Below are 27,071 nucleotides of genomic sequence, written 5' to 3'. Positions count from 1 at the left end.
AACAAAAAATACAGTTTTTAAAAGGGTTAAGATGGTCACTATTATAGTATGGGCATTTTACCACAATTTTTAAATAAGAAAAATGCAAAGAGTACAGAAGTCACTCTTCCACTTCTGTCCAACAGCCATCCAATTTCTTCACCCAAAACACCTAACATCACCAGTCTTTGTGTGTCTTTCCAGAGTCTATGTATATACACGCAAATCCATAAGAAGATATAGACAGGTTCATATGAGGAGGAATTAACGCCTAATACACTGTGATACAGGGGTTCAGTGAGACAGACTTGAGACCCTTTGAGCTCTTATATTAACGAATGATGCCCTTATAATGATTGGGGACTTGACTCCATGCTCTAAGTCTTGCTCCGTATAATATCAGCCACGCTAATGTTATGGGTTGGCTCAACGAGATAGACCACCGACTCAGAATTTAAATTTGAAAGCCGTTTATTAAGCTGGCCAGCTGACCACAGCCCGTACCTTCCCCCTCTGGGAAGCCTCGCGGCATGTGGCAAAGAGCAAGTGTGCATTATGATTTTTATAACAAAACAGTGTTACCTTAGAAGCTCACAGAAAGTTCATAAGCACAAAGGGGGGGTAAACAGAGTCACACCTGGCTGGTCTAAGACAATCTAGCAATTTTTCTTCCATGGTTCCTAACCCTGCAACTCCCCTCCATTCATCAGTCCCTCCTCCCAGCACATACACAATCCTCATATCCTGGCAACACAATCCTTCTCCATACGTCAGTCCCCCCTCCCAGCACATTCTGTAACATTCTGTAACCCTTCCATGGCGCAGTCCCTCACCCTAGCACATTCCCTACTGGTCTTATGCCCGAATCAAATCTTTGATTCAGCGCCCTCCTCTACGTTATGAAATTGAGGAGGCATTTGGCAATGTAGGGGTCAAGCCGCCGGGGAAGAGTCTGGCATTTGATGGTGAAGAATTGGCCAGGGTCTCGGCCACTGACATAGAGTCTTAGTTCCTATGTCTTTCTCCTTCCCATTGGTCAGTTCACCAGGCGAGAGGCATGAGGAGGACGGGGTTACAATTTCCAGTGCCTCTTTCCTGCGACTTTGATGGCAGTTGGAGTGCTCAGCACCACCTGGTAGGGTCCATCCCATCTAGGTTCTAGGCTGCCAGGGTCGTGCCGTTTCACCCAGACGAGGTCACCCGGAGAGAAGGCAGGCTGCGTTGGACTGGTTCTCAGTGCGTCCTCCTCCGGTAGGGCTCTCACCACCCGTTGTGCTGACGTGGCGCTGCTCTACAAAGCCTGTAAGGACTTAAGCAAACTTTGGGTCGACGGCTGGGCAATTTCTTCCTCCCTTAGGCAGGGAAGAAGAGGTGGCGGCCTACCAAACATAATTTCAAAAGGGGTGAGTCCTTTTATATACGGGGTGCACCTAGCTCTGAGGAGGGCAAAAGGAAGGAGACTTACCCAGTTTTCGCCAGTCTCTAATTTTAACTTAGTTAATGTTTTCATTAAGATCCAATTTATTCTCTCTACCTGTATGCAATTTAACTCTTAGGGACTTAATTATGGATTGTAACATTGGCGATAAACGCCAGGCCATCGTCGGACCCCATGTATAGTGGCAGGCTAAACCAGGGGACAATTTCAGTGAGTTTTCTAATTATTACCTGTGCTGTCTCTGCCTTGGTTGGGTATGCCTCAGGCCAGCCAGAGAAGGTATCAATGAAAACCAGCAAGTATTTACACCCTCCTTGTCCTCCTGGTATCTCGGTGAAGTTCACTTCCCAGTGTTCTCCGGGGTTCTGACCTCGGATTCGCTGTCCCGGCGCGGCCACAACAGGGGCCCTTGGTTCACCTGGGCACACACTTGGCATCTTCTAGCCAACTCTTGAGATATTTTCTGGAGCCCTGGGATGTAAAATTCTCTTCCCAGTAGTTCTGATAGCTTCATTCCCCTCAGGTGGGTGCTCTGGTGGGTCTGGGAAGTGATGGTCCGCCCCAGGGCTTCTGGCATTATAGGCCTCCCATCTGGCAGAATTAGCCATTCAGCCTCTCCTTCCCGGGCCCTTAGTTTCTCAGCTAGCCTCTGCTCCTCTGGCAGATGAGTAGGCTTCTCTGGGAGCCTTTGTGCTGGCAGGGCTACGAGAACTTCTAGGAGCCCTACTGGTCTTTTAGTCAATTCCTCGGCCCCTATATGGCTGCCAGGTGGTTAAGTATCTCAGGAGCTTTTTCCTTTCCTCCTGAGGTCAGGAGACTTCTTTAAGGTGGCTCCCGTGTCCTCCTGTAAGGGCAGTGTGAGGAGATATATCCCTGTAGTCCCTGGGTAGGACTGGCAGGGCCAGTGCCGGGGCGCTTACCAGGGCTTCTTAGATCTCTCCTGGCTCCTCCTCATGTGCCCCCCGCTACCGGGTACCTTCCTCTGCGAAGCTGCTCCGGTAGTCCGTGTAGAGAGTCTCATCCGGATCCTGCAGGGCTGGTCCACAAGGTCCTCACGGAGGGAAGTGAGGGTAGTCAGTGTCTCCTCGCAGTCAGGCAAAGGGGCCTCTGCCTTCTCGTCAGGGAGGAGTGTGGCATGGTTCAAGGTAGCTGTTTTCAGGAAGCTGAAATGTTTACTCTTTTTCTCTTTCTCTACCAGAGGGCCTGAGTGAGTGCTATGAGTTCCACAAGGAAGTCCACCTTTTGGCCCCCCACTGTCGGGGTTATTCTGGGCTCCTGGGGGCCAGCTGAGCTCCAACAACCCCAATCCACCTCCTCCACCAGCATGGGAGGGAGTCGGTTCCCCCGCAGGTTCAGGGCACTCCCTTTTCCAATGTCCTTCCTTTCTGCAAAATGCACATTGATTTTTCCCAAGCCTAGGTTGGACTCCTTTTCTTCCGCGAGGCTTTTCTTTGCCCTTGTTGTCTCTCCAGCCCCTTGGGCCTTCCTCCTCGTTTAGGGCCAGGAGGACCTTGGCCATCCAGGTGTTTAAACCTGCTGTTGGGTCCTTCAGATTGTCAAAAACCTTCTGGGCCACCTCAACCAACTTAGAGATTGATTTCCCCTCAAAGCCTTTTAACTTTTGTCATTTTTTCCTAATATTTGGGGCCGACTGGGAAACAAATGCAACATTGATAGCCCTCCGACTTTCCAGGGCATCAGGGTTAGGCCCCTGGACTGTCTCTGTCACCTTAGAGAGGTTTGTGGGTCTCCAAACAGCAGCTCGGATGCCCCCTAATAGAGTCTGGCGATACCAATCGAGAGCCTCCTTTCCCCTGTCACTATAGGGGTTCCAGTTTGGTTGCCTGGAGGGAAACACAGCCTTCAATCTGTCTTTTATTTATTCTTTCAGAATGGACTAAAGGAGCTTTATTTCCCTACAGGGTCTTATATGTCACAGGACCTCACAGGGTCTGTAATTCCTGTAACAGAGGGCTAGTATTCACCACTTTATTAACCCCTCTATTCTAGACAGGCCTTCCCCAGTTTCCTACAGTTGAGGTTTTGTGCCACCCCTGACATGGGCATGGTCACACAGGCCTGTAAGACAGTATACAGGTTGCTAACTGTCAACTGTCTCTCAATAGAGACCAAAATTTAATGGGTATTCTTCTTTGCCCACCTGGGCAACTGCCCTCTCGGCAGCTAGACACCTTTTACTTTTTGGGTTCATTCCACATAGCCTTTTTCCAGGACAGTTTACACATAGGCCAGTTCTTTCTAGCCACAAATACAGCTTGTCCAATTTCCTTAAAATGTATTCTGGCACAGGAGAAAGTTGTTTTGCTGTACATAGGTAGCTTAATCCCTATACAACTGGGCTTGGACGTCTGCCTAGCAAATTGCAGTCTATAAGTTCAATATGCAGCCTCCGGTCCTCCTAACCCAATGATTTTTCGGCCAGTCTCTGTGTCAGACTTCTCCTCTCTTGGAGAATTTCAAAGTCCTGATGGCTTTGTTCCCCCCAGGTCCAGGGAGAGTGCCCTTTTCTTAACTCTGTTTATTAGTTACAGGGCCCTGCTTTCCTTGTCTTCCCACCAGTCCCCTTTATGGCAGAACAGCGACCAGGCCTCTTTGAAGGGAGTGCACTGGAAGGGGATATCAGCCCCTCCTCTTCCAGCAGCAACAGGTACTAAACCCTTTCAGTACATTTGCAAGCAGGGAGCTTTTACTAACTCTATCTGCAGCTTTCATAGATCTCAGGCTTGCTGCTCTATTCCTGGGGTTGTAGGTAGGCTAGTACCAGTCACTGGCTTCTGGCTTAACTGCTGTAGCCTGCAAGCCAAAGGCCCAAGTCTTGTGTTGCTTGTTGTAAAACACTCACTTTTCACTGGGCAGCAGCAGAGAGGCAGCTCTAGTGTCAGGTAAATTTCTGCTGTTCTCTATTTTTTCGCTGCTGCTGCTGCTTCTTTTTTCAGGGCCACTGCAGGCAGCTCAGGCATCCAGCCCCCCTTCTTTGTTCATTCACTCCCCAATCTGGTCTGGAGCTAAGAAATAGCGTCTCGATCTGCCTTGCTTCCCCAGAGGGCTGCTTGTTTGGCCCCAGATCTATAGAGGGCCTGCCTGCCATAGTGGCAACATAGGAACTGCAGGACTGGCAGATGTTGCAGGGTCCTGCAGTTTCCCCCGCCTCTCTCTCTCCCTCCATACGCTGTCCCTGTCTAGTATGGGACGGACTGAAGGGGTTGAAGGATGACAAAGCCCCTCCCGTCGGTGGGTGTGGAGGGAAGACAATTGGCATCAGGGGAGGCAGGGGCTCCCGGTCAAGAGCTGGTGGCGTGGCCTGGGCTTGAGGCCAGGGATCACCCAGATCTGGCACCAGGGGACCATAAGGGGCGGCCGGCTAATGGGCTCTTCCTGCTCTCCCTGAAGGACCGGGGGAGCCTTTCCCTTCTTGGGGCCCGGCCAAAAGAATTGTCTGTCTGTCCCAATTTTTCCCTTGGGAGGCAAGCCCTCATTTACCGGGGTTTCTTAGACAATATGTCAACCCAAACCTGAATATAAGGAATTTGATTAGGATGCCCTGGGCGGCCGTGTATGACGTAATGGACCCGGTAGGCAGTGGTCAGATCAAAAGACCCTGCATCCGGCCACCCCTCCTGGAAAGTGGGGCACTCCCATTCACAGAATCGCTGTAAATCAAAAGCATTAACATTATAACCTTTAAATCTACCCTAGAACTTCAGTTTAATACAGTAAATTACAACCTAGGTAAGAGCAGCTGATAGACAGAAATCTTTATTAACTAAGTGAGCTGATTCTCCTTAACAGTGAACAAAACACTCTGAGAAAAATAATTCTCGCAGCTGCCACGAGACTTTGCAGACTGCTAAGGGGCCAGCCCAAACGTTCAGCCAAGCGTATCAACAGAAAGCAGAATAAATCAAAGTAGCTCTTACTTTACACAGACCAGTAATGATTTACACTTTCTTGATAGACCAGCCCAGGCTGGAGCTGTATCCAGTCTCTCTTCTCTGTAGTAATTTGGCCAGTCCCACACAAACAAACTTTGCCCCGACCCCATGATGACCGGTGGCAAGAGACAGACAAGGGAAGGGGTGACCTGTTTTCACAGATCCTCACACAGGTGCCCGCCTGGCCGCGTCCCTTGGGAGCTTAGATTCGTAGTAGCTAAGGTGCACCCGTATAAACCCCGGGCCTGGTCACCTCCATGTGGGGGTGAGTCACCGTTATGCCATATGACGAATCGCGGAACCGCAGGTTGGGGCCCACTCGGACTCCGTAACCGAAGTCGTGGAGCCACATAAAGGAGAGGAGAGGGCAGGCCCCCTCCCTCCACACTCACACACTTTCACCAGACATTCACTCAGAGTTTAAACAATCCACCCAATTCCTAACAATTTCCTGATTCCTGAGGGAGCTCTATAGCTTCCCGGGAGGTGATCAAGCTCCCCTTCCACTCACCCGGAGTGGACCTGACTAATAGGGGGTCGACAAAGATGACTGACCCTATCCCATTTGACAAAGACAAAGACAACAAAGAACAAAGACAAAATAAATCAGCCAAATGCAACCTAAGGTTGCCCGGAACCTGCAGCTTGCTCCTTGAAGTCCTGAAAATTTTCAAAAAACATTGCAGCAGGGTATACACAGAAGCAGACAACTTTTTGACAACAAATACCAAGACAAACAAATACCAGACAGACAAACCCAGTGCAGCCTACAGCCGCACGAACCAGGGACCCCGGCCACCGTCGTGGCCGCGGGTCAGGACCAGGAGTACCGCTGCGTCCAGCCCTCCGTATAGGTCCTTCCGTGGGACGTCCCAATTCCTGTTTAACGACTGGTCCTTACCTCTCTCGAGAGTCCAGGTGGCTCGGTTTCCGAATTGAAAGTTTTGGGTGGACTGGAGGCCTCCTTGGTAATCATTCTCCACAGGTGTGGGGTATCTCGCTGAGTGCCCGGCGACCAGTGGGGGAGAGCCTCCTGCCTTGAATAGGGGGTCCCTCTCCTCCCTTCCAGGGGAGAGCCTCCTGCCCTAAACAAGGGGTCCCTCTCACCCCTGCCGGGGGAGAGCCTCCTGCCTTAAATAAGGGGTCCCTCTCCTCCCTACCGGGGGAGAGCCTCCAGCCCTAAATAAGGGGTCCCTCTCCTCCCTGCCGGGTATCTCGCTGCGGGCCTCCAAATGTTATGGGTTGGCTCAACGAGATAGACCACCGACTCAGAATTTAAATTTGAAAGCCGTTTATTAAGCTGGCCAGCTGACCACAGCCCGTACCTTCCCCCTCTGGGAAGCCTCGCGGCATGTGGCAAAGAGCAAGTGTGCATTATGATTTTTATAACAAAACAGTGTTACCTTAGAAGCTCACAGAAAGTTCATAAGCACAAAGGGGGGGTAAACAGAGTCACACCTGGCTGGTCTAAGACAATCTAGCAATTTTTCTTCCATGGTTCCTAACCCTGCAACTCCCCTCCATTCATCAGTCCCTCCTCCCAGCACATACACAATCCTCATATCCTGGCAACACAATCCTTCTCCATACGTCAGTCCCCCCTCCCAGCACATACACAATCCTCATATCCTGGCAACACAATCCTTCTCCATACATCAGTCCCCCCTCCCAGCACATTCTGTAACATTCTGTAACCCTTCCATGGCGCAGTCCCTCACCCTAGCACACTAACATCCTATAGATTTTTGTGGGCATAAAATTCCTTGAACCCAGCATGTAAAGAGGACACATGTGTCAATATAGTGTGGGTTATTTGGGGGAAGAGGGACTTCCAATCAAAATAACAGAGCCCTGGCCAGAGTGGCTCTGGGGCTTGTATGTTCTCCTGTACTCAAAAAGTTGTATGTTGGATTCCTGGTCAGGGCAAACGCCTGGGTTGCAGGCTCAATACGTGGCTGGGGCCATGCAATCAATGTATTGCTCTCATGTTGATGTTTCTTTCTCCCTCTTCTTTCCCTTATCGCTCTCACATTTTTCACATATCTTTTAAGCAATTTAAAAGAACAAAGCAGAATTTACTCAATCCCTATGTTTCCATAGAAGGGGATTAGGCCAGACTTAGTTGGACCATGTGTCGCATGGCTACAGGTCCTGTGGAGAGGGAGCCTGCATGGAATGCATCACACTTATAGGGAAGGTGAGGCAGGGACATCTATACCACCACCATGAAAGCTGTTGGATGAAAAAAAATTATCTCATCAGAACAGGGGGCTCTTTTTCCATTACGTGCTGGTACCTGCTGAGCTAGCGATCTGGTGAGCTACTGAAAGGGGATGGGAAATGAGTCCCCAGGACGATCCCATTTGTTTCTCCTCACCTCCTGGATTCCCCACACCTCACTGATCCCCATTCCCAGGCTGTGCCTTAAACACACTATGTATTTTCTTGGTCATTGGTCAACCCAGAGAAAAACACTTGCTTTCATTCTCAGTAAGGAACTTTGGGAGGTAACTTAGGCAGGCATCAAGAGAACAACATCAGCAAACTAATTAACCACGTAGGAACTGGAGGCCCTTGCACTCTGCCTAGAACCCCACCTAACCACTTCAGATAAGAATTCCAAATTGTCCCTATTCATTTACCCTTTATTCATATTGAAAATCTCATCCTCATTAGACAATCCTTGTTGTATAGCTTCTGTGCCATGTTTTGCTTATATGTGGCGTTGAGAGGTCTAAATGTATCCCTTAGCCAAGGCGGCCACTTTCTCCAGCATAAGCCCTCCTAGAAAAAGACACATAAATATGAAATCTGCATTTCTCCTGCTTTCTCCTGCCACAAAACATGCTGGGCTGTTTCCCATTCCCACTGCTCTACTGGGGGACGCTGTGCTATTGTCCTGTGTGTGGTTGGTACCATTCTGCATCTCATATTGTTAAGCCAGCAGCATTTATCTGTGGTCATTTAGGTCAATTATTAAATCTTGTTCACTCAGAATTTCTTTTACTTACACAGGCATTTAAATATCATGACTTAATGTGATTTCGTAATGACTCTCCTCTCTTTGCAAGAGTGGAGGAACCATTATCACTTGGTGTCATGCAGCCAAGGATCTGTGTTGGATACAGAAGGAAGTTGGATAGTTACTGCTCACACATTTTTCTTTACCCTATATCTTCAGCAATTCCCTGGTAGCTATCCAACAGGTTAGAGGGGTTTCTGTTGTGGTTTGTTTTTCAAAAGACTTTTGATTCTTTATTATTTTTATTGATTTCAGAGAGAAGAAGGGAAAGAAACATGCTCCCCTACTACCCTGACATGTGCCCTGACCAGTAATCCAACCATGGACTCCTGGTAAACGATACAACATTGAATCAACTGAGCCACACCAGCTGGGCTGGGAGTTTAATTTTAAAAAAATATCAAAACCTACTGAGAATTTTACACTAGCTTTTAAGGGTGAAGATCCTGCTACACCAGGACAGGGCACACATTTGTGTATGATCTTAAAAGCTTGGGGGGCAAATAGGCTCAGGGACCCAAATATTCTGACAACCCCAAGATCTGTTGAGAGGGGCGAAAGTGAATGATCCGGTACAGATAGGTTAAATATGTTATAAATAACTGGTGAGCCAGGGGGACAGAGCACCTGAGTAGCCTATACCCCTGGGGGAGGAGGTGTCTGCCAGTTCTCAGGGACTGAGTGTCTTGGGGAAACAAGGGAGAGAAGACCTCTTCACCTGGTTGGACCACACTGCTGCTTGAGGAAGTAATGTCTTCCCCAGGGATTCCAGCTTCAGCCCTGTTTGTCTTGCCTATGGCCCTTGTTATTTGCATATAAATACTTGACTATTTACACTATAATTCCTTACCTCAAGGCTAGAGTTAGCTATGAATTGATACATTTCAAATACATGCTTTATTAACTATACTAATAAAAGCCTAGGTCAAGGGTGGGCAGCCTTTTTGTGAGTGCATGCCCAAACCAGCAAAATCTCTGACTCAAAATTCTTCTGCGTGCCAACCCTAATTTTTTGAGAACATGTTAGGCCTACTTGATATCTCTTAAGGTGTACATATGTGAAGAAACTTGAAGAGACCTGACCGATTTGGCTCAGTGGCTAGAGTGATGGCCTGTGGACCAAAGGGTCCCGGGTTCGATTCTGGTCAAGGGCATGTGCCTCGGTTGCAGGCACATCCCCAGTGGGGGGTGTGCAGGAGGCAGCTGATCAAGGTTTCTCACTCATCGATGTTTCTAACTCTCTATCCCTCTCCCTTCCTCCCTGTAAAAAATCAATATATTTTAATAAAAAGAAATTTGAAGAAATAATAAAATTCATTTGAGCGACAAAAACACAGTATATGATGATGAAAAATACATTTATTTTTTAATGCATACATGTACACTGCTAATCCAACAGAAAACTTTATGACTCCATTTGATATTATCAGTGGGACTTTTGCTGCTGCATCACTGATGACAGAGAAATTACATCAGGTTTATATTTTGTGACCTTCAGAGATATGCACGAGCTACTACTTTCATCCGTCAGGCTACTCCTATTATGAGACTTAACAAAATTCATCACTGAGAAGAAAGATTCACAAGTGTATGTGGATGAAACCAAAACACTAGTCGGATCTAGGAAGGAAGAGACAGTTAAGGCAGAGGCATAGAAATTGCTCTCCCCCTCTCTTGTCAATCCATGTCTATGGTCTTTATGATAACTTGTTATGTAAAGTTATTTATTTATCTAAGATGTACCCACACTGAATTTATCTGAAAAGTAAAAAAGTCGATATTAAGAAAAAAATTGTAAATGGAAGCTTATAACAGAGGGTCTCAGGTGCCAGCAAAAGTTACTCATTATTATAACTCATTATAACTATTCATTATTTCCTCATTTTAGATAAGAACTCTAAGTGTTCCCAATTACTTACGTTTTTAGGAACAATTCCTCCTCCTGAGACTTCCACTCCCCCTTCTTGCGTTTCTTGCTGCCAAACATATGGTTCAGCCAAACATGGCATCCGTGTCAGGGGTTGCCCACCCCTGGCCTAGGTGGTCCTCACGACCTTGCATGCGACATCATCACAAGATGGCCACCACAAGATGGCCACATGCACCACGCAGGCGGTGCCCAGTGGCCGCTCCATGTGGTGAGGCCTAGGGGTCCCATTGCTCCACATGGTGCGGAAGAGGCCAGTATGGGCATCTCCGCCACCTCAAGTAAAGTAGGCGGATCCCAGTGGAGGAGGCGGGTCGCTATAGCAGAGGGCAGCTGGGGGCGATTGGGCCGGCAGGGGAGGGCAGCTGGGGGCGATCAGGCTGTCAGGGCAGCAGTTAGACATCAATTGGGCTGGCAGGGGAGCGGTTAGGGTGCGATCAGGCGGGCAGGCAGAAGCGGTTAGAGGCAATCAGGCAGGCAGGCAGGTGAGTGGTTAGGAGCCAGCGGTCCCGGATTGTGAGAGGTATGTCCGACATCCCCCGAGGTGTCCCAGATTGGAGAGGATGCATGCCAGGCTGAGGGACAACCCCTCCCCCCACACACACACACACACACACGAATTTCATGCACTGAGCCACTAGTGCTTTATTAATATGCCTGAGGATGGGGTTCACTCTGGAGATTCATTCAGGAATTTATTAGAGTCTAGCAGCTAACTCATAAGAAATGAGGAAGTGTAGCTATTTTTGATAGAGGATGCCCTCTCTGACTCAATGGTCAGCTCAGTGCTGGTGTTCTGTCGGCCTTGTAATGCTTTGATGACAGTTCCTTCTAATAGGAGTTCTTCATCTGTCAAAAAAGAAGAAATCACATCTGATATTGAAAGACTCACGGGACAGCTATTTGTCAGTCCAGAGCCTACATCCCAGTCCAATATATAGGGACTCAGCAAATATTTGAGTGCCATTTGGAGAGGAGAAAAATAAACCCCAACTTACATCTATGATTGTTGACACAACAAAAGGAGAAACTGTCTCTTTTTTTAAAGTGGTTACTTAGAACATTCCCTAGCATGACATATGGTGACTATATTTAGGACTATACCATTGGGCCCCAAGGGCCAACAGCCAGTTACTGGAGGAAAGCCAGGGCTGGAAGACCCACTCAGTTAGACACTCTGCAGATCTACTGTGAACTCACATTCACGCACCCATCCTGTCCTGCTTCAGATGCAGAGGGGGCCTGAGCCTTCCTCTCTCCACTCTTCAGGATGCTTGTGTTCTTGCTACCATCACAGATGACCACGATTAACACCCACGGCTAACACGTCCTCATCTGGACCCACCCTTCTGCACTAACTCACCTATTCCTCACTTGGGCCCTGCCTTCACATATGACAGCCCCATAACAGATGGCTCTATACAGAAAAAACAATATGTCTACCCTCACTCTGTGCTTAAGATTTAGGCAGGTACTCGGGATGTACGTTAAGAGACTTGCCAGGTTGTGTACCACTGTAGAATCTTCTATATATATAAAAGCCTAAGCAACCATCGCAACTGAACAGGCGACCAAACAGCCTGTGTGAGGCAACTAGGCTGGCAGGGGGATTAGTGAGGGGCAACCAAATGATCGAGCAGCAGGCTGCATGCGGTGACCAGGCCCACAGGGAGTTAGTGAGGGGTGACCAAACAACCAAGCAGCATGGTGCATGGGGCAACGAGACCCACGGTGGTGGGGGGGGGGGGGCAGTTGTGGGCAACCAGGCCGGAACGGGGGGGTGGTGGGGGGCAGTAAGTGGTGACCAGGCCAGCACAGCGGCAGTTAGGGGCGACCAGGCTGGCAGGGGAAGAGCAGTTGGGGGCAACTAGGCTAGCAGGAGGGGCAGTTGTGGGTGACTTGGCCAGCAGGGGGGGCAGTTAGGGCTGATCAGGCAGGCAGGCAGGCAGGCAGATGAGGAGTTAGGAGCCAGTGGTCCCATATTGTGAGTCAGACATCCTCCAAGTGGTCCCGGATTGGAGAGGGTGCAGGCTGGGCTGAGGGGATCCCTCATGTGCAAATTTCATGCACTGAACCTCTAGTGTTCAATAGATCTATGAAATAATTTTTGGGGTCCTAAAATACAGAACGGGAGAAACAACTTTTGTCAGTTGCCTACTTTGCTATCATTTCATGTAATTTCTTATATTTTCAGCTGTACTTAGGGAACCATCTAAAGATTCTGACTGTGTGAAGGTCAAGTGTACCATTGAGCAGCTGGGTTTATTTTCCAGAAGAATTGAAAGTGTTGCTGGTGATGATAAGGGTCAGAGAAGGGGGTAATGTTCGGGGAAAGAGGAGCATGGATGGTCTTGTGGAAAGTCCAAAACTGGGAGCTGGAGACCTGGGCTCTAGGTGACAGCTCTTAGCCCTTTCTGATCTTGTTTTTACTCACCTTAAAAGCAGATTAAAATGGCTATTCTGCCCACTGTTGGGGCAGAAGGGAGTAATATAATTGGTCAAAACATTGTTTTGAAAAGTAAGCAACACTGACTCTATATCAGTAGCACAGATCACTGATAGAAACTTGTATTTAAGCTATCTGGGCATGAAAACACATTTGGGAAGGTATCAAGTAGCTGCCAATAAACCTAACGTGTAGAAAAATACTTAAAAGCACACGACTGTTTGGTGGATAGAACACCTTGTGCTTCAGAGCAAGTTCAGAGTTGCACAGTCTAAAAAGAAAGAGCCCTCCCATGCCATAGAAGGGATGGGTAGCAGCTTCTGGTGATGGATCCAAAAACTCTCAGGTTCCAAATAAAACTTACATAAAACAGCATCATTTGTACTCTTTTCATAAACTTGCAAAACAAAATAAAAATGTATCTTTATCTGTCTACACTGCAAAGGGCAATTGAAACCTAATGCATACAAAAGAGTTTACAAACTGTGACACACTAATGAACAATTTCTCTTTTGGAAGCAAAGCACCCGGCAGAGAGCACAACACACAGGATATGCCCATTAATAGAAATACCCTTCCCTTCATCAGACTCTTAGCAAGGAGTAGTTCTTAATATTTTAGAGTTGAACTCTGAATAAATGAATAGAAATAATACGGTTACTTTATTTGCTTAAAATGTATCGTCATTGATTACAAATAAAGAAATTATACTAATAAAAAGGGTAATATGCTAATCAGACCGGACATCTTCCAGAAAAAGCCAGGGTGGCAGGGAATGAGGCAAAGGCAGTTAGGAGTAATCAGGCCAGCAGGGAAGGGCAGTTAGGGGCGATCCGGAAGGCAGGTAGAATGGGTAGGAGCAATCGGGCAGGCAGGCCCTTGATCAGTTAGGAGCCAGTGGTCCCGGATTGCAAGAGGGATGTCCTGGATTGGAGAGGGTGCACGCCAAGCTGAGGGACTCCCTGCCCGTGCACAATTTTGTGCACAGGGCCTCTAGTGAAAACATAAAATAAAAAAAAAAAAGTCTATCATCGGGCATTTCAGACTCATCACAAGGTGTGTTGGTCACACATTCAGTCTCACAATGCAGTTTCACTGTCTTGGCAAGACCTCAATATTATTTTTAAATTGGCAGAGGCAGCAGGCCAAATGGTTAGGTAAGATACTATAAATGGAAACATACAGAATTATATTAGTGACAAAGGAGTTACTTGGAAAATAGTTTTTTTTTAAGGTTAAACAGACACCTACTGTATGACCCAGCCATTCCACTTTCAGGTATTTACCAAGAGAAATAGAAGTATATTTCCATAAACAGACTTGTACATAAATATTCATAATAGCTTTTTTTGTAAGTCAAAAATTGGAACAACTCAAATAGCCATCAGTGTTGAAATATACTGATATATCCATTATTAATGGAATACTATTCAGCAATAAAAATGAATTATTGATATGCAAAACAACATGGACTAATCCTGCATAATAAAAGGCTAATATGCAAAACAACTGAATGACGAAATGACTGGTCACTATGATGCACACTGACCACCAGAGGGTAGACGCTAAACACAGGAACTGGCCCCTGGTGGTCAGTTCGCTGGCACAGGGGGAGCGCCTCTCAGCCAGAAGCTGGGCTCATGGCTGGTGAGTGCAATGGTGGTGGCTGCAGCCCCATCTGCATCCAAAGCAGTGCTAAGGATGTCTGAGTGCTGGCTAAGGCCCGCTTCCTACAGGGAGCCATCAGTTGGGCTTCCCCCGAGAGCTGGGCTGAGAGACCCCACTCCAGTGCACACATTTTGTGCATGAGGCCTCTAGTCTTAAAATAATCATCTGAGTAAAGGAAGCCAGTAAGAGAGAGTAGATGTAGGTGTGCTGTTCTGTTGTGCTGTGTGTGTTTCTGTTGTGTGTGAGTGTCACTCGATGTGCCCTGTCATTTCCCCTCAGTCGGGGGAGTGGAGGTTGGGGTTCGGGTTTGGGAGAGCTCGGGTGAGGGCAGAGGAGGCGGGCAGGAGCCCGCAGCCATGGACTGGGTGGGTACCTGTAGGCGCTGTGCCTCCTGAAGCCGCTTTCCCTGCAGCCACTGGCTGCGCCGTCCTCTTCCTTGGCGTCCTCGGAATCCAGGGCCTCCTCTGCTTCCCGGCTTCGTCGTCCTCTTCTCCTTCGTGGTCAACGTACACCACACAGCATTGGGTCTGAGCCAGGGAGCCCCTTATGGCCCCAGGCGCTGGGGGTCGGGTCGGGAGAGGTGGGGGAGGAGCTGGCGGCTGCTACCTGGGGTTACTGCTGCCCCCGCCGCTCCCCCGCCCCGAATCATGTAGGCCCCCACCTCAGCCACCTGGTCCTGCCTGGGAAGCGCCGCCAGGGGAGCGGAAGTGCCACCAGGAGAGCGGAACCCTAGATGGGTCCTCACGTGGGTGGTGGCGGGGCCAGCGCTGCCTGGGTGGACTGGCAGGTGGGAGGGGGCGGGGCCAGGGCTGCCTGGGTGGACTGGCAGGTGGGAGGGGGCGGGGCCAGCGCTGCCTGGGTGGACTGGCACGTGGGCGGGGGCGGGGCCAGCGCTGCCTGGGTGGACTGGCAGGTGGGAGGGGGCGGGGCCAGGGCTGCCTGGGTGGACTGGCAGGTGGGAGGGGGCGGGGCCAGCGCCGCCTGGGTGGACTGGCACGTGGGCGGGGGCGGGGCCAGCGCTGCCTGGGTGGACTGGCACGTGGGCGGGGGCGGGGCCAGGGCTGCCTGGGTGTCCTGTCCCAGTGTCCATTCAAGTTGAAGCTGGCCGCCTGGTGCGGGCAGGAATGAGGCCCTAGGGAATTACTGGGGCCTCACTCTGGACCGTCTTGAAGCCCTAAGTCCTATCCTCCAATTTTCTAGGTGACTGCTGGAACCAATGGTTGACAAGCAACAGGTACCACAGGCCTGGAGCAGCGTGGTCACCTGAGCTGCACCTCCCAGGAGCCTAGAACTGAATGAGCCTCACTGATGCACTAAAGCAGCGGTTCTCAAACTGGGGCTTGAAGGACCCTTTCACAGGGGTCACCTAAGACCATCGGAAAACACATATGTAATTACATCTTGTTTTGTGATTAATCACTATGCAATGAAAATACATCCTGCATATCAGATATTTACATTATGATTCATAACCTTATCAAAATTACAGTTAGGAAGTAGCAACGAAAATAATTTTATGATTGGGGGTCACCACAACATGAGGAACTGTATTAAAGGGTTTCGGCATTAGGAAGGTAGAGAATCACTGCTCTAGAGGGAAATGTGCATGCTGTCCAGACTGATGCCTCCCTGTTGCTGTTATGAGTATTTGCCTTTTAATATTAATTTGGAGACATACTATTTATTTATTTATACTAGAGGCCCAGTACATGAAAGTCGTGCATGGGTAGGCTGCCTAGCAGATGCTGGGGGGAAGGGGGAGAAGGGAAGAAGGGGGGGAGAGTTGCAGGGGGGCGGGGTGGGTGGGGAGGGCCTCCCTCCCCTGGCTGCCAGGTGGGACCTTCCTTCCTTCCATGCCGCCCCCTGGTTGTAGCGCACATCATACTGAGCCATCGAACTTACGGTCTCCCAGTCGAACTCCGGAGGAGACAGTTTGCATATTAGCCTGGAAAAACCCCACACAGTTTTATATATTTACATTCCATACCCTGCTAAATTTGCAGAAATGAAAGATTTTGCTACATAGCAACACAAGCAACTAAAGAATCTATGTTAGATACTTTTGTTTCTGAAGTCTCTAGGCTATTTCCCCAGAATGTGCTCCAGCTTTGTAGCAAATACCTTTTGTTACCAGTCAGGGCACATACCTAGGTTCAATCCCAAGTAGGAGGTGTGCAGGAGGCAGCCGATCAGGATTCTTTCTCACTGATGTTTCCTCTCCTCTCTCTCTCTCTCTCTCTCTCTCTTCCTCTCCACTCCTCTCTGAAATCAATAAAAATATATTTTTAAAAGGTTAAGATGGTAAATTTTAGGGTATGTGCATTTTACCACAATTTTCATGCATTGGGCCTCTAGTAAAAACATAAAAAGTACAGAAGTCACCCTTCCACTTCTGTCTTAACATCCATCCAATTCCTTCACCCAAAACACCTAACATCACCAGTCTTTGTGTATCTTTCCAGAATCAATGCCTATACAAGCAAATCCATACATACATGTAGACAGGTGCATATGAGGAGGAACTGAGGCCTAATACACTGTGATACAGGGGTTCAGTGAGACGGACTTCAGACTCTCTGAGCTCAAATATTAACCAATGATGCCCTTGTAATGGTTGGGGACTTGAGTCCAAGCTCCAAGTCTTCCTCTGTATAATATTAGCCCCACTAACTACCTATAGATGTTTGTGGGCACAAAATTCCTTGAACCCAGCATGTAAAGAAGACAAATGTGTCAATATACTGTTTTGTTGTTTTTTTGGGGGAAATAACCATCAGAATAACAACGGAGCCCAGGCTGGTGTAGCTCTGTGACTTGGGTGTCCTACCATGCACCTGAAGGTGGTTGGTTTGATTTCTGGTCAGAGGATATACCTGGGTTGCAAGCTTGATCCCCGGTAGTGGGCATGCGACCCATGTTCTCCTCTCACATCTATGTTTCTCTCTCTCTCCTTCTCCTTTCCCCTCTCTCTCAAATTAAAAAAAAGTATATTCATAGCAACATTCTTCACAATAGCAAAAAGGTAGAAGCAAAGGTAACAAGGGAGGACAGGATAAACAAAATATGCTATATACACTGGAATATTATTCAGTGCTCCCACTTGTTACAATATGAACTTGGAGGACACTATGCTATGTGAAGAAAGTCAACGACAAAAAGGCAAATACCGTAAGATCCCATTTGTATAAGGTGTCAGAGTGGTCGAATTCACAGGACTAGAAAGGAGAGTGGTGGTTGCCAGGGGCTGGAGAGCAGGCATCGGTAGAGTTTCTGTTTTGTAAGATGAAAATGTTCTGGGGATGGATGGTGGTGATCATTGCACAACACTGTGAATGTACCTAATGTCACAGACGTGTACACTAAAAGATTTTTAAGATGGGCTGGGTCAGTGTGGCTCAGTAGTTGAAAGTCAATCTATGAATCAGAAGGTTACAGTTCAATGTTCAGTCAGGACACATGCCTGGGTTGTGGGCTCAATCCCCACTAGGGGGTGTGCAGGAGGCAGCCAATCACTGATTCTCACTTCATTGATGTTTCTATCTCTCCCTCTCCATTCCTCTCTGAAATCAATAAAAATATAGTTTTTGAAAGGGTTAAGATGGTCACTATTATAGTATGGGCATTTTACCACAATTTTTAAATAAGAAAAATGCAAAGAGTACAGAAGTCACTCTTCCACTTCTGTCCAACAGCCAACCAATTTCTTCAGCAAAAACACCTAACATCACCAGTCTTTGTGTGTCTTTCCAAGTTTATGTATATACACGCAAATCCATATTAAAATATAGACAGGTTCATATGTGGAGAAATTAACGCCCAATACACTGTGATACAGGGGTTCAGTGAGACAGACTTGAGACCCTTTGAGCTTGTTCATATGTTAACAAATGATGCCCTTGTAATGGTTGCGAACTTGACTCCAGGCTCCAAGTCTTCCTGTGTATATCAGCCATGCTAACAACCTATAGATTATTGTGGGTATAAAATTCCTTGAAGCCAGCATGTAAAGAGGACACATGTGTCAATATAGTGTTTGGTTGTTTTGGGGGGACACTTCCAATCAGAATAACATAGCCCTGGCCAGAGTGGCTCTGAGGCTTGTATGTTCTCCTGTACACCCCAAAGTTGTCAGTTAGATTCATGGTCAGGGCACACGCCTGGGTTGCAGGCTCCATTCCCGAGAGAGGGCATGCAAGGGATGTTTTGGTCTCATATTGATGTTCCTCTCTCCTTCTTTCTGTTCTCTCTCACATTTAAAGAAAATCTTTTAAAAAATTTAAAAGAATGTAACAGAATTTACTCAATCCCCAAGCTTCCATAGAAGGGGATTAGGCCAGACTTAGTAGGACCATGTGTCCCATGGCTACAGGTCCTGTGGAGAGGGAGCCTGCATGGAATGCATCACGCTTATAGGAAAGGTGAGGCAGGAACATCTATACCACCACCATGAAAGCTGTTGGATGAAAGAAATTATCTCATTGGAAAAGGGGACTATTTTTCCATTACTTGCTGGTACCTGCTGAGCTAGCGATCTGGTGAACTACTGAAAGGGGACAGAAAATGAGTCTCCAGGACGATCCCATTTGTTGTTCCTCACCTCCTGGATTCCCCACACTCACTGATCCCCATTCCCAAGCTATGCCTTAAACACACTATGTATTTGCTGGCTCACTGGACAACACAGAGAAAAACACTTGCTTTCATTCTCAGTAAGGAACTTTGGGAGGTCACTTGGGCAGGCACCAAGAGAACAGCATCGGCAAACTAATTAACCACATAGGAACTGGAGGCCATTGCACTCTGCCTAGAACCCCAGCTAACCATTTCAGATAAGAACTCCAAATTGTCCCCATTTACCCTTTATTCTTATAGAAAATCTCATCCTCATTAGACAATCCTTGTCATGTAGCGTCTGTGCCATGTTTTGCTTGTATGTGGCATTGAGAGGTCTAAACGTATCCCTTAGCCAAGGCGGCTGCTTTCTCCAGAAAAAGCCCTCCTAGAAACAGACACATAAATATGAATTCTGCCTTTCCCTTGCTTTCTTCTGCCACAAAACATGCTGGCCTGTTTCCCAGCCCCACTGCTTTACTGGGGGACGCTGTGCTGTTGTCCTGTGTGTGGTTGGCACCATTCTGCATCTCAGATTGCTAAGCCACCAGCAGTTATCTGTGGTCATTGAGGTCAATCTTGTTCACTCAGAATTTCTTTCACTCACTCAGGCATTTAACTCTCACTGACTTAATGTGATGTAGTAATGACTCTCCTCTCTTTGCAGGAGTAGAGGAACCAGGACATTCACTTGGAATCACGCGTCGAAGGATCTGTGCTGGACACAGAAGGAAGTAGGTAGGTTTGGTGCTGGGCTGAGCTGGAGGGAGCGGAGGAGCACACACATGAGCCACAGTGGGATTCACAGAGGCTGAGGCAGGATAGTGAATGGAGCAGTGGCCCCACCAGTATGTTTCCTGAAATAAAGTCCTGAGGAGGAAAGAATTGGTCAGTTACTGCTCACACATTCTTCTTTATCTCCAGAAACTCCTTGATAGCTGTCCAACAGTTAGGAAGGGTTTTTTGTTGTGGTTTGTTTTTCAAAAGACTTTTGATTCTTTATTATTTTTATTGATTTCAGAAAGAGGAAGGGAAAGAAACATGCTCCCCTACTACCCTGACATGTGCCCTGAGCAGTAATTCAACATGGACCTCCTGGTAGGTGAGACGACATTGAATCAACTGAGCAACACTGGCCGGGCTGGGAGTTTTTTTAATTAAAAAAAAATACCAAAAACCTACTGTGAATTTTACACTAGCTTTTAAGAGTGAAGAACCTGCTATTCCAGGACAGGGCACACATTTATGCATGATCTTAAAGGCTTGTGTGTGGGGGATGGGGGGAGGGGGTGGAAATTGGCTCAGGGACCCAAATATTCTGAGAACCCCAAGGCCTGTTGAGAGGGGAGAAAGTGAATGATCCTCTATGGATAGGAGGTCAAATGTATTATAAATAACTGGTGAGCTAGGGGGACAGAGCACCAGAATAACCTATACCGAGGGTGGGCTCCTTTTTGTGAGTGGGTGCCACAACCAGCAAAATCTCTGACTCAGAATTCTTCTGCGTGCCAACCCTAATTTTTTGAGAACATGTTACACCTACTTGATATCTCTTAAGGTGTACATATGTGAAGAACCTTGAAGAAATCATAAAATTCATTTGAGCGACAAAAACACAGTATATGATGATGAAAAATACATTTATTTTTTAATGTATACATGTGCACTGAGAGTCCGACAGAAAACTTTATTACTTCGTTTGATATTTTCAGTGGGACTTTTGCTGCTGCATCATAGATGACAGAGATTTTACATCAGGTTTATGTTTCGTGACCTTCAGAAATATGCACAAGCTACTACTTTCATCCATCAGGCTACTCCTATTATGAGACTTAACAAAATTCATCACTGAGCACAAAGATTCACAAGTGCATGTGGATGAAAACATGGAGAGTAACGCTGTTGCAGTTTTTTAAACAGAAAAAATTTTCTGCAATGGCATTTCAAGTCCTCAATAGATCGTTTTCGACACTATTGACATTGCTCTTCCCCTCTCTCGTCAATCCATGTCTATGGTCTTTAAGATAACTTTTTATGTAAAATTATTTAACTAAGATGCACCTACACTGAACTTACCTGAAAAATAAAAAAGTCGATATTAAGAAAAAAATTGTAAATGGAAGTGTTAGGTCAGAGAGAGCCCAGGATCAGATACATGAAGACATGTGATGAGACAATGGGCTTCCCTGGGAATTTCTCACATGTCAGCGTGCCAGACAGATACTGGCTTCTCCCTGATGGCCCCCACACAGATACCGACTCCTTCCTGAATACCTTGCTGACCCCCTGCAGCTGAAACTTCCTCAGCTAGATACCTCAGCTCATGTCCCCGCCCCTCACCCAACCGCAGTATAAAAAAGCGCCCCCCCTCCCTGTTGGCGTGAATCCACGTGCCCTGTCTTTGGAGTACGTGGGTCTCCCGGGGATGCAGAAATAAACCTTTCCTTCTCTTTTCTTTTCTGATTCACTCGAATCTTTATTTCTTATGCTGCCTCCTGAGCCACCTAACCTAACATTTGGTGCCTTGAAACCTGGGTGGCGTGAGCACCTCATTTGGCCGTCCCTCTGCAGCTTGGGGTGCCTGCCTCTTCCTCCTTGTAGCTCTGGACCCATCAGGACCTCATCTCTTCAGCCCAGCAGCTTTTCCCAGTTTGGCAACATCAGCGCTGAGTCCCATTCCACCCCTTTGCCGGTCCCAGGTGGCCACCTGTCCGCCAGCATCTCTGTCCATAAAACGCGGCAGAGTCAGAGATTGCCTCTTTCCAGACCCTTCCAGGAAGGCTCCTCCGGACCAGGGAAGCAGTGGAGACGTCCCTACATTTCCTGGCCCAATCGTCCTTCCGTAGCGTGGGTTAAACTGCTGGGACGCCAGGCTTTGGCCCCTCTACAGGCCACGGGATCAAGCACAGGGGGAATCCAAATTCCAAACCTGACTGAGCACACCTCTAGGGTGCCGGCTCACCGATCTGGCTAAACACTATGCCTGCCCCGGAACTGCGTCCTATTTCTGTAATGTAGCATGGCCTCAGTCTGAAAACGGGACCTTGACTTTACCATCCGCACCGATCTCAGGAATTTCTGCCAGCGAACTGGGAAATGTGCCCAAGTCTCTCTTTCTCAGTCCCTCTCTCTCAGTCCCTCTCTCCACCCAGTCTGTGTCCCCATCTCTTCCCCCCACAGTTCCTTCTGCGGTCTCTCCTCGCCTGGTCCTTCCTCCTCCCTCTGGGCTGTCCCTGCACTGCCCAGCGGCCTTGCGTGCCTCCGAGCCCGCGGTGTCTGTGGTGCGTGGGGGGGTGGGTTCATGTGCTGTGTGTGTGTGGTGGCGAAGGCACTGCCATCGTCTCAGCGTCCTCCCACCCCACCCCACCCCCACACTGGAGACCACCCGGAACATCCCCTGGCAAAAGCCGCCTGTTCTCCCACCAGCTTCTGTGCCCCTGTCCATCCACACTCTCCCCTCCTCCCTGCCAGACCCTCCTCCAGCCTCGCCTTCTCTGCAGCCTCCTGGCCCCGCCTCCCTTCTTCCATCCGCCCCCACAGAAGCCAAAAACTCAAAAGGCCTGGACAACGAGGACAACAACCCCACGCTCCTGCACGCTACCGCTGTGTGCACTGCGCCCTCGTCCTCAGGCTACACACACACACACACACACACACACACACACACACACACACACACACGTCTGTAGGCTCCACCTTCCTTCTATCTCTCCTCCCCTTTGCCCCGCCCCTGGGAGGTTGTGACTTTTAACTACAATTGAGAACCAGCTGGTGTCTTTCTCTGCCAACCCCACTGCGTTCATCAAAGAATTCCGGTAACTCTCCCACGCCCACCCAGGCCACCTCTCCCGCTCTCTCCCCTCCCCTTACGGGCCTGCCTAGTAACCTGGACCCCATGCAGTACCCTCTGTAAATTCTAATTGCCCGCCTTCCTCTGTGCGCTCCACCGAATCTCCTCCCTCATGACTGCCAACACTTTAATTCACAGGTGGCCGGCCAGTTCCCTTTGGGAGAGGTTGCAGCTGGGCTCTTCAGACCCTCTTAACCAGCAGCTTCCTTCTCCCCTATCCCTGAAAGCCCAAATCCTGAGAACGTTAGCTCCAAAACAGCCTCTTCCCTCATACCCCGGTCCGAGATCAAGTGAAAAATGGCCTTGAAGGTTCTTAATGCCCGTGAGGAGCAGGCACAGTCAGAATGGCAGGCCTGCCTTTCACAGAAGGTAGATGTGCAGACACGCCTTGGTTTTGGCCCTGAGGTCAACGGCAGCCACGCATGGCCCTAACGGGGCTGTGCGCAGTGGGGTGCAACAAAAGGAACGCCACCGGAGAATGCTTCAAATGCAGAGATGAAGGCCACTGGACAATGCAGTGCCCCCAGCCCCAGGCTCCAACCAAGCCCTGCCCAGCGTGTGGTCAAAGCTGCCACTTGAAAAGTGACTTCCCCTGGAAAGGTGGCAGGCCCTCTGCACCCCAGTGTGGAGGGGCCACCCTTCCAGGTCATGACCCACCGCTGGCCATGCTGGGACTGGCTGAAGACTGAAGATGCCCAGTCCCGACGGCCCCCACCACCATCGCGAGTCCAGGGCTGCACTGAAGGCAACAGGTCACCTTCCTGGTCGACATGGGGGCTACCTTCTCTGTCCTGCCCTCCTTTTTAGGGCCCCTTTATCCTTCCAAGATCTCGGTCATGGGTATTGATGGCAAATCCACCTGCCCGCTGGCCACTGGACCCCTTCCCTGCCTCCTTGATGATAGCATGCCCCGTGCCCCTTTTAGGACGAGATATTCTCACCATCCTAGTGGCCACTCTGCCCTTCAGACTCCCTGCTCCTGTCCCCCTTTACAGGGATGCCGACCATCCACTGCCACGAGGCCCCTTATGGGGCCCTGTTGTCCCAGACCTCAGTCTCGCCTACCTCAGTGGCCTACCTCAGTCTCGCTGTGAACACCTGATCTCCTTATCTCCTCCACGACTGTCCCCTTTTCTTAACTGAGAACTACTCTGACCTCAGCGCCTTCTCACCCCATCCCGCTCCACCCTTCCCAAAGGAAAAAATGCAGCAGTTTTATAATCCAAGCTGCTAGAGGCCTGGAAACATGCAGCACGACCTGCTCCCTCCCTCCCCGCCTTTTCTCCAACCTCCAGATCCCTGGCTTCCACTGCTCTGTCCCTTTCTCTTTTCCCTTGGATAACAGCACATTCTAACATTTCCTCTCACTTTCACTGCAATACCTACCTCTCTCAGGCTCACCAAATGCCTCCCACCATCCCTGAAGAAGATTCGGCGACACCATCCAGGACCTGATGGATGACCCATCATTCCTCACAGGCTCTTACCTGGCAAGGGACCCTCCAATTTTGCTCAGGTTTTTTATATTTTCAGGTGAAACGGACATGGTATGATGAGGGAGTCATCAATTCTACTGTCTGGGATGGGAAATCCTCTAGTGTCACTCTCTATTTATGAACCCTGGACCTACTCCTATGCCCACCCTCAATCACACAACTTTCCATGTACTCTCCAACATCAATCCCTCCTCTTCTACATCCTGCTGGATTTGTCTGTCACTGGCTCGAACCCTCATCATAGCCATTCAACTCCAATGAATTGGACCATCTAACTAAACTCTCTCTAGAAATTCACAGCTCCTGGCCAGACCTCCTGCCCATGGCCCTGACCAAATTCTGCTACACCAAGGAGCCCTGCCTTCTTAAGTCCTTTTGAACTTCTATATGGGAGACCCTTCTTGCTCAACCACCGTCTCCTTACTGATCCCCCTCCCCTGGGAACCTACATCCACAAGCCTTGGAGCCTAGGTGGACGGGACCTCACATCGTGATCCTTACAACACCCACCGCAGCCAAGCTGCTCGGTGACCCATCGTGGCACCACCTCTCCAGGCTCAAGAGGACTCCGGTGCAGCATGACTTCTGTAAATGTGAGGTGTTGGGACCCACTAAAGTCCGCCTCAGCCACCCACCCCCTCCTCCTTCTCCTCCTGGCCCTGAGCAACCTACACCAACCCCTACCTGCTTATGTGTGGAGGTTCAAGGTCCATGAAACTTACCACCAGAATGGCAAACAAGTCACCCAGCAGGTAGGATCTCAGGATTGCCCCCTGGTCAGATGCCAGACAGGGATCAGGGTAACATCCGGTCAATATACAATGGTGGCTGACCCTATGCCTGTTTTGCTTATGACCAAGAGGACCCAGACAGGTGTAATCAAGATGTTGACACCTATGGGGGTTGCCGCTGGAGAGACTGTGTTGTCAATGATGCCTACAGGGGTGGCTCCTTTATCGGGGAGAAGGGGGCCTTCCACATCATAATCCGAGATCCCTGAGACCAGCAATGGGTTACAGGTGTTGTGGGAAAGCTATACTTAAGTAGTTGGAGCTCAACCCCTTCAGGGACCATTTACATCTCCTGGGAATATGACCTGGCCCAAGAGGCCCAAGTCCAGGTCTCCAACAGCATCCTACAGGCCGAACAGTCCCTTAAAGGGAAGCTGCCTGACTCCCCCCAAGTAGAAGTCCTGTCTTCTTGGCTCCGACTTATTCAACACACCCTACTATTCCTCAATGAGACCCACACCCTGCCCAATGTCTCGCACTGCTTTCTATGCACCTCTCTCCGAAGGTCTTTGCTGGCTGCCATCCCACTCACGACTTCTCCAAGAACCCAAGGGAAAGGTGAATGTCAGCCTCCTGTGGCTGGCATTCCCCTTTGGGAACCTGAAACTCCAGAGCCCACCCTGCCCCCAAGGATATGCTACCAGACCAGTAATCCAGTAATCGGAGGGCGAGTCACTTGGAACTGCACCCAGAACTATATCCCATCCAGTTTCACCAAGGCCAGCCTGGGTACCTTCTTTTGGTACAACGGCATCTTAAGCAACTGCATAAACTCCTCTGACCCCAGTCCTTGCTTCGTGGTCATGGTAGTTCCCCAACTAACCTTGTATGGAGAGTCGGAGCTCCCCTGGCTGCTCCCTCCATCCAGCCCCCGGGCCTGCTAGGCCGCCTTCCTCCCTGTCACTGGAGTATAGCTACCTCCATAGGCCTTGCCGGGGAGGGGGGGCGGGAGAGTCCTCAGGATTAGTCTGGTCATGGCTCAGGACTTTAATGACAAGCTCCAGTTAGCCCTGGAGTCCACTACTGCTTCTTTAGCATCCCTACTGCGACACATAACATCAGTAGTCCAAGTAGCCCTACAGAACCAGAGCGCCTTAGACCTTCTGAGTGCAGAAAGAGGAGGAACCTGCATATTCCTTCAAGAAGAATGCTGCTGCTACATCAACGAGACTGGAGTAGTGGAGTAAAACGTAAAGACCCTGACTAAGCTGAGTGAAGAACTACATGCAGGACACTTCCAGGACAACTCTCCTTTCAGCTGGTTCCAAAGCCCCTTAGCTACCTGGGTCCTACCCAGGGTAGGGCCCCTGATTCTCATCTGTGTCTTTTTTCTCCTAGCCCTCTGCCTCCTCAAGTTCATCTGCTCCCGGATTTCGGAGATGTCTCGGGTGACTGTGAACCAGCTCCTGCTTCATCCCTACACTCGGCTCCCCTCTGACCTGCCTCTACCTGACCCTGGCCTTTAAACAACCCCCACACCCCCATGTCCCTGGTCAACTGGAAGTAGCCAGAATGAGTCGGCATCCCCTATCACCAAAAGGCCAGGATGTTAGGTCAGAGAGAGCCCAGGATCAGATACATGCAGTCATGTGATGACACAATGGACTTCCCCTGGAATTTCTCACAGATCAGCATGCCAGACACAGATACTGGCTTCTCCCTGACGGCCCCCACACAGATACTGACTCCTTCCTGAATACCTTGCTGACCCTCTGCAGCTGAAACTTCCTCAGCTAAATACCTCAGCTCAGGTCCCCGCCCCTCACCCAACCACAGTATAAAAAAAGCGCGACCCCCCCCCCCCCACCCCCGGTTGTGTGAATCCATGTGCCCTGTCTTTGGAGTACGTGGGTCTCCCGGGGATGCAGATATAAACCTTTTCTTTTCTGA

The 27,071-nt window shown here is 49.1% G+C and overlaps 1 long non-coding RNA gene across 4 annotated transcripts; it reads left to right on the top strand.

The window, feature by feature from the left end:
• The first annotated feature begins 489 nt into the window (after positions 1 to 489).
• On the top strand, positions 490 to 27,071 carry LOC139016131 (uncharacterized). Of its 4 annotated transcripts, none has more exons than XR_011472603.1 (5): positions 490 to 1,382; positions 8,648 to 8,724; positions 15,634 to 15,823; positions 19,712 to 19,782; positions 20,066 to 20,297. It is a non-coding gene; the product is annotated as an uncharacterized lncRNA (long non-coding RNA). The 4 variants fall into 4 exon arrangements; XR_011472605.1 differs by lacking the exon at positions 8,648 to 8,724 and adding an exon at positions 20,757 to 21,308 and having other exon boundaries at positions 493 to 1,382; positions 20,066 to 20,142; XR_011472604.1 differs by lacking the exon at positions 8,648 to 8,724 and adding an exon at positions 26,520 to 27,071 and having other exon boundaries at positions 494 to 1,382; positions 20,066 to 20,142.

The sequence above is a fragment of the Myotis yumanensis genome, unplaced genomic scaffold, assembly GCF_028538775.1.
Source record: "Myotis yumanensis isolate MYYU_CA2020_CCGP unplaced genomic scaffold, mMyoYum1.0.hap1 SCAF_9, whole genome shotgun sequence".
Lineage (NCBI taxonomy): Eukaryota > Metazoa > Chordata > Mammalia > Chiroptera > Vespertilionidae > Myotis > Myotis yumanensis.
This window is presented reverse-complemented; position numbering and strand designations above follow the sequence as displayed.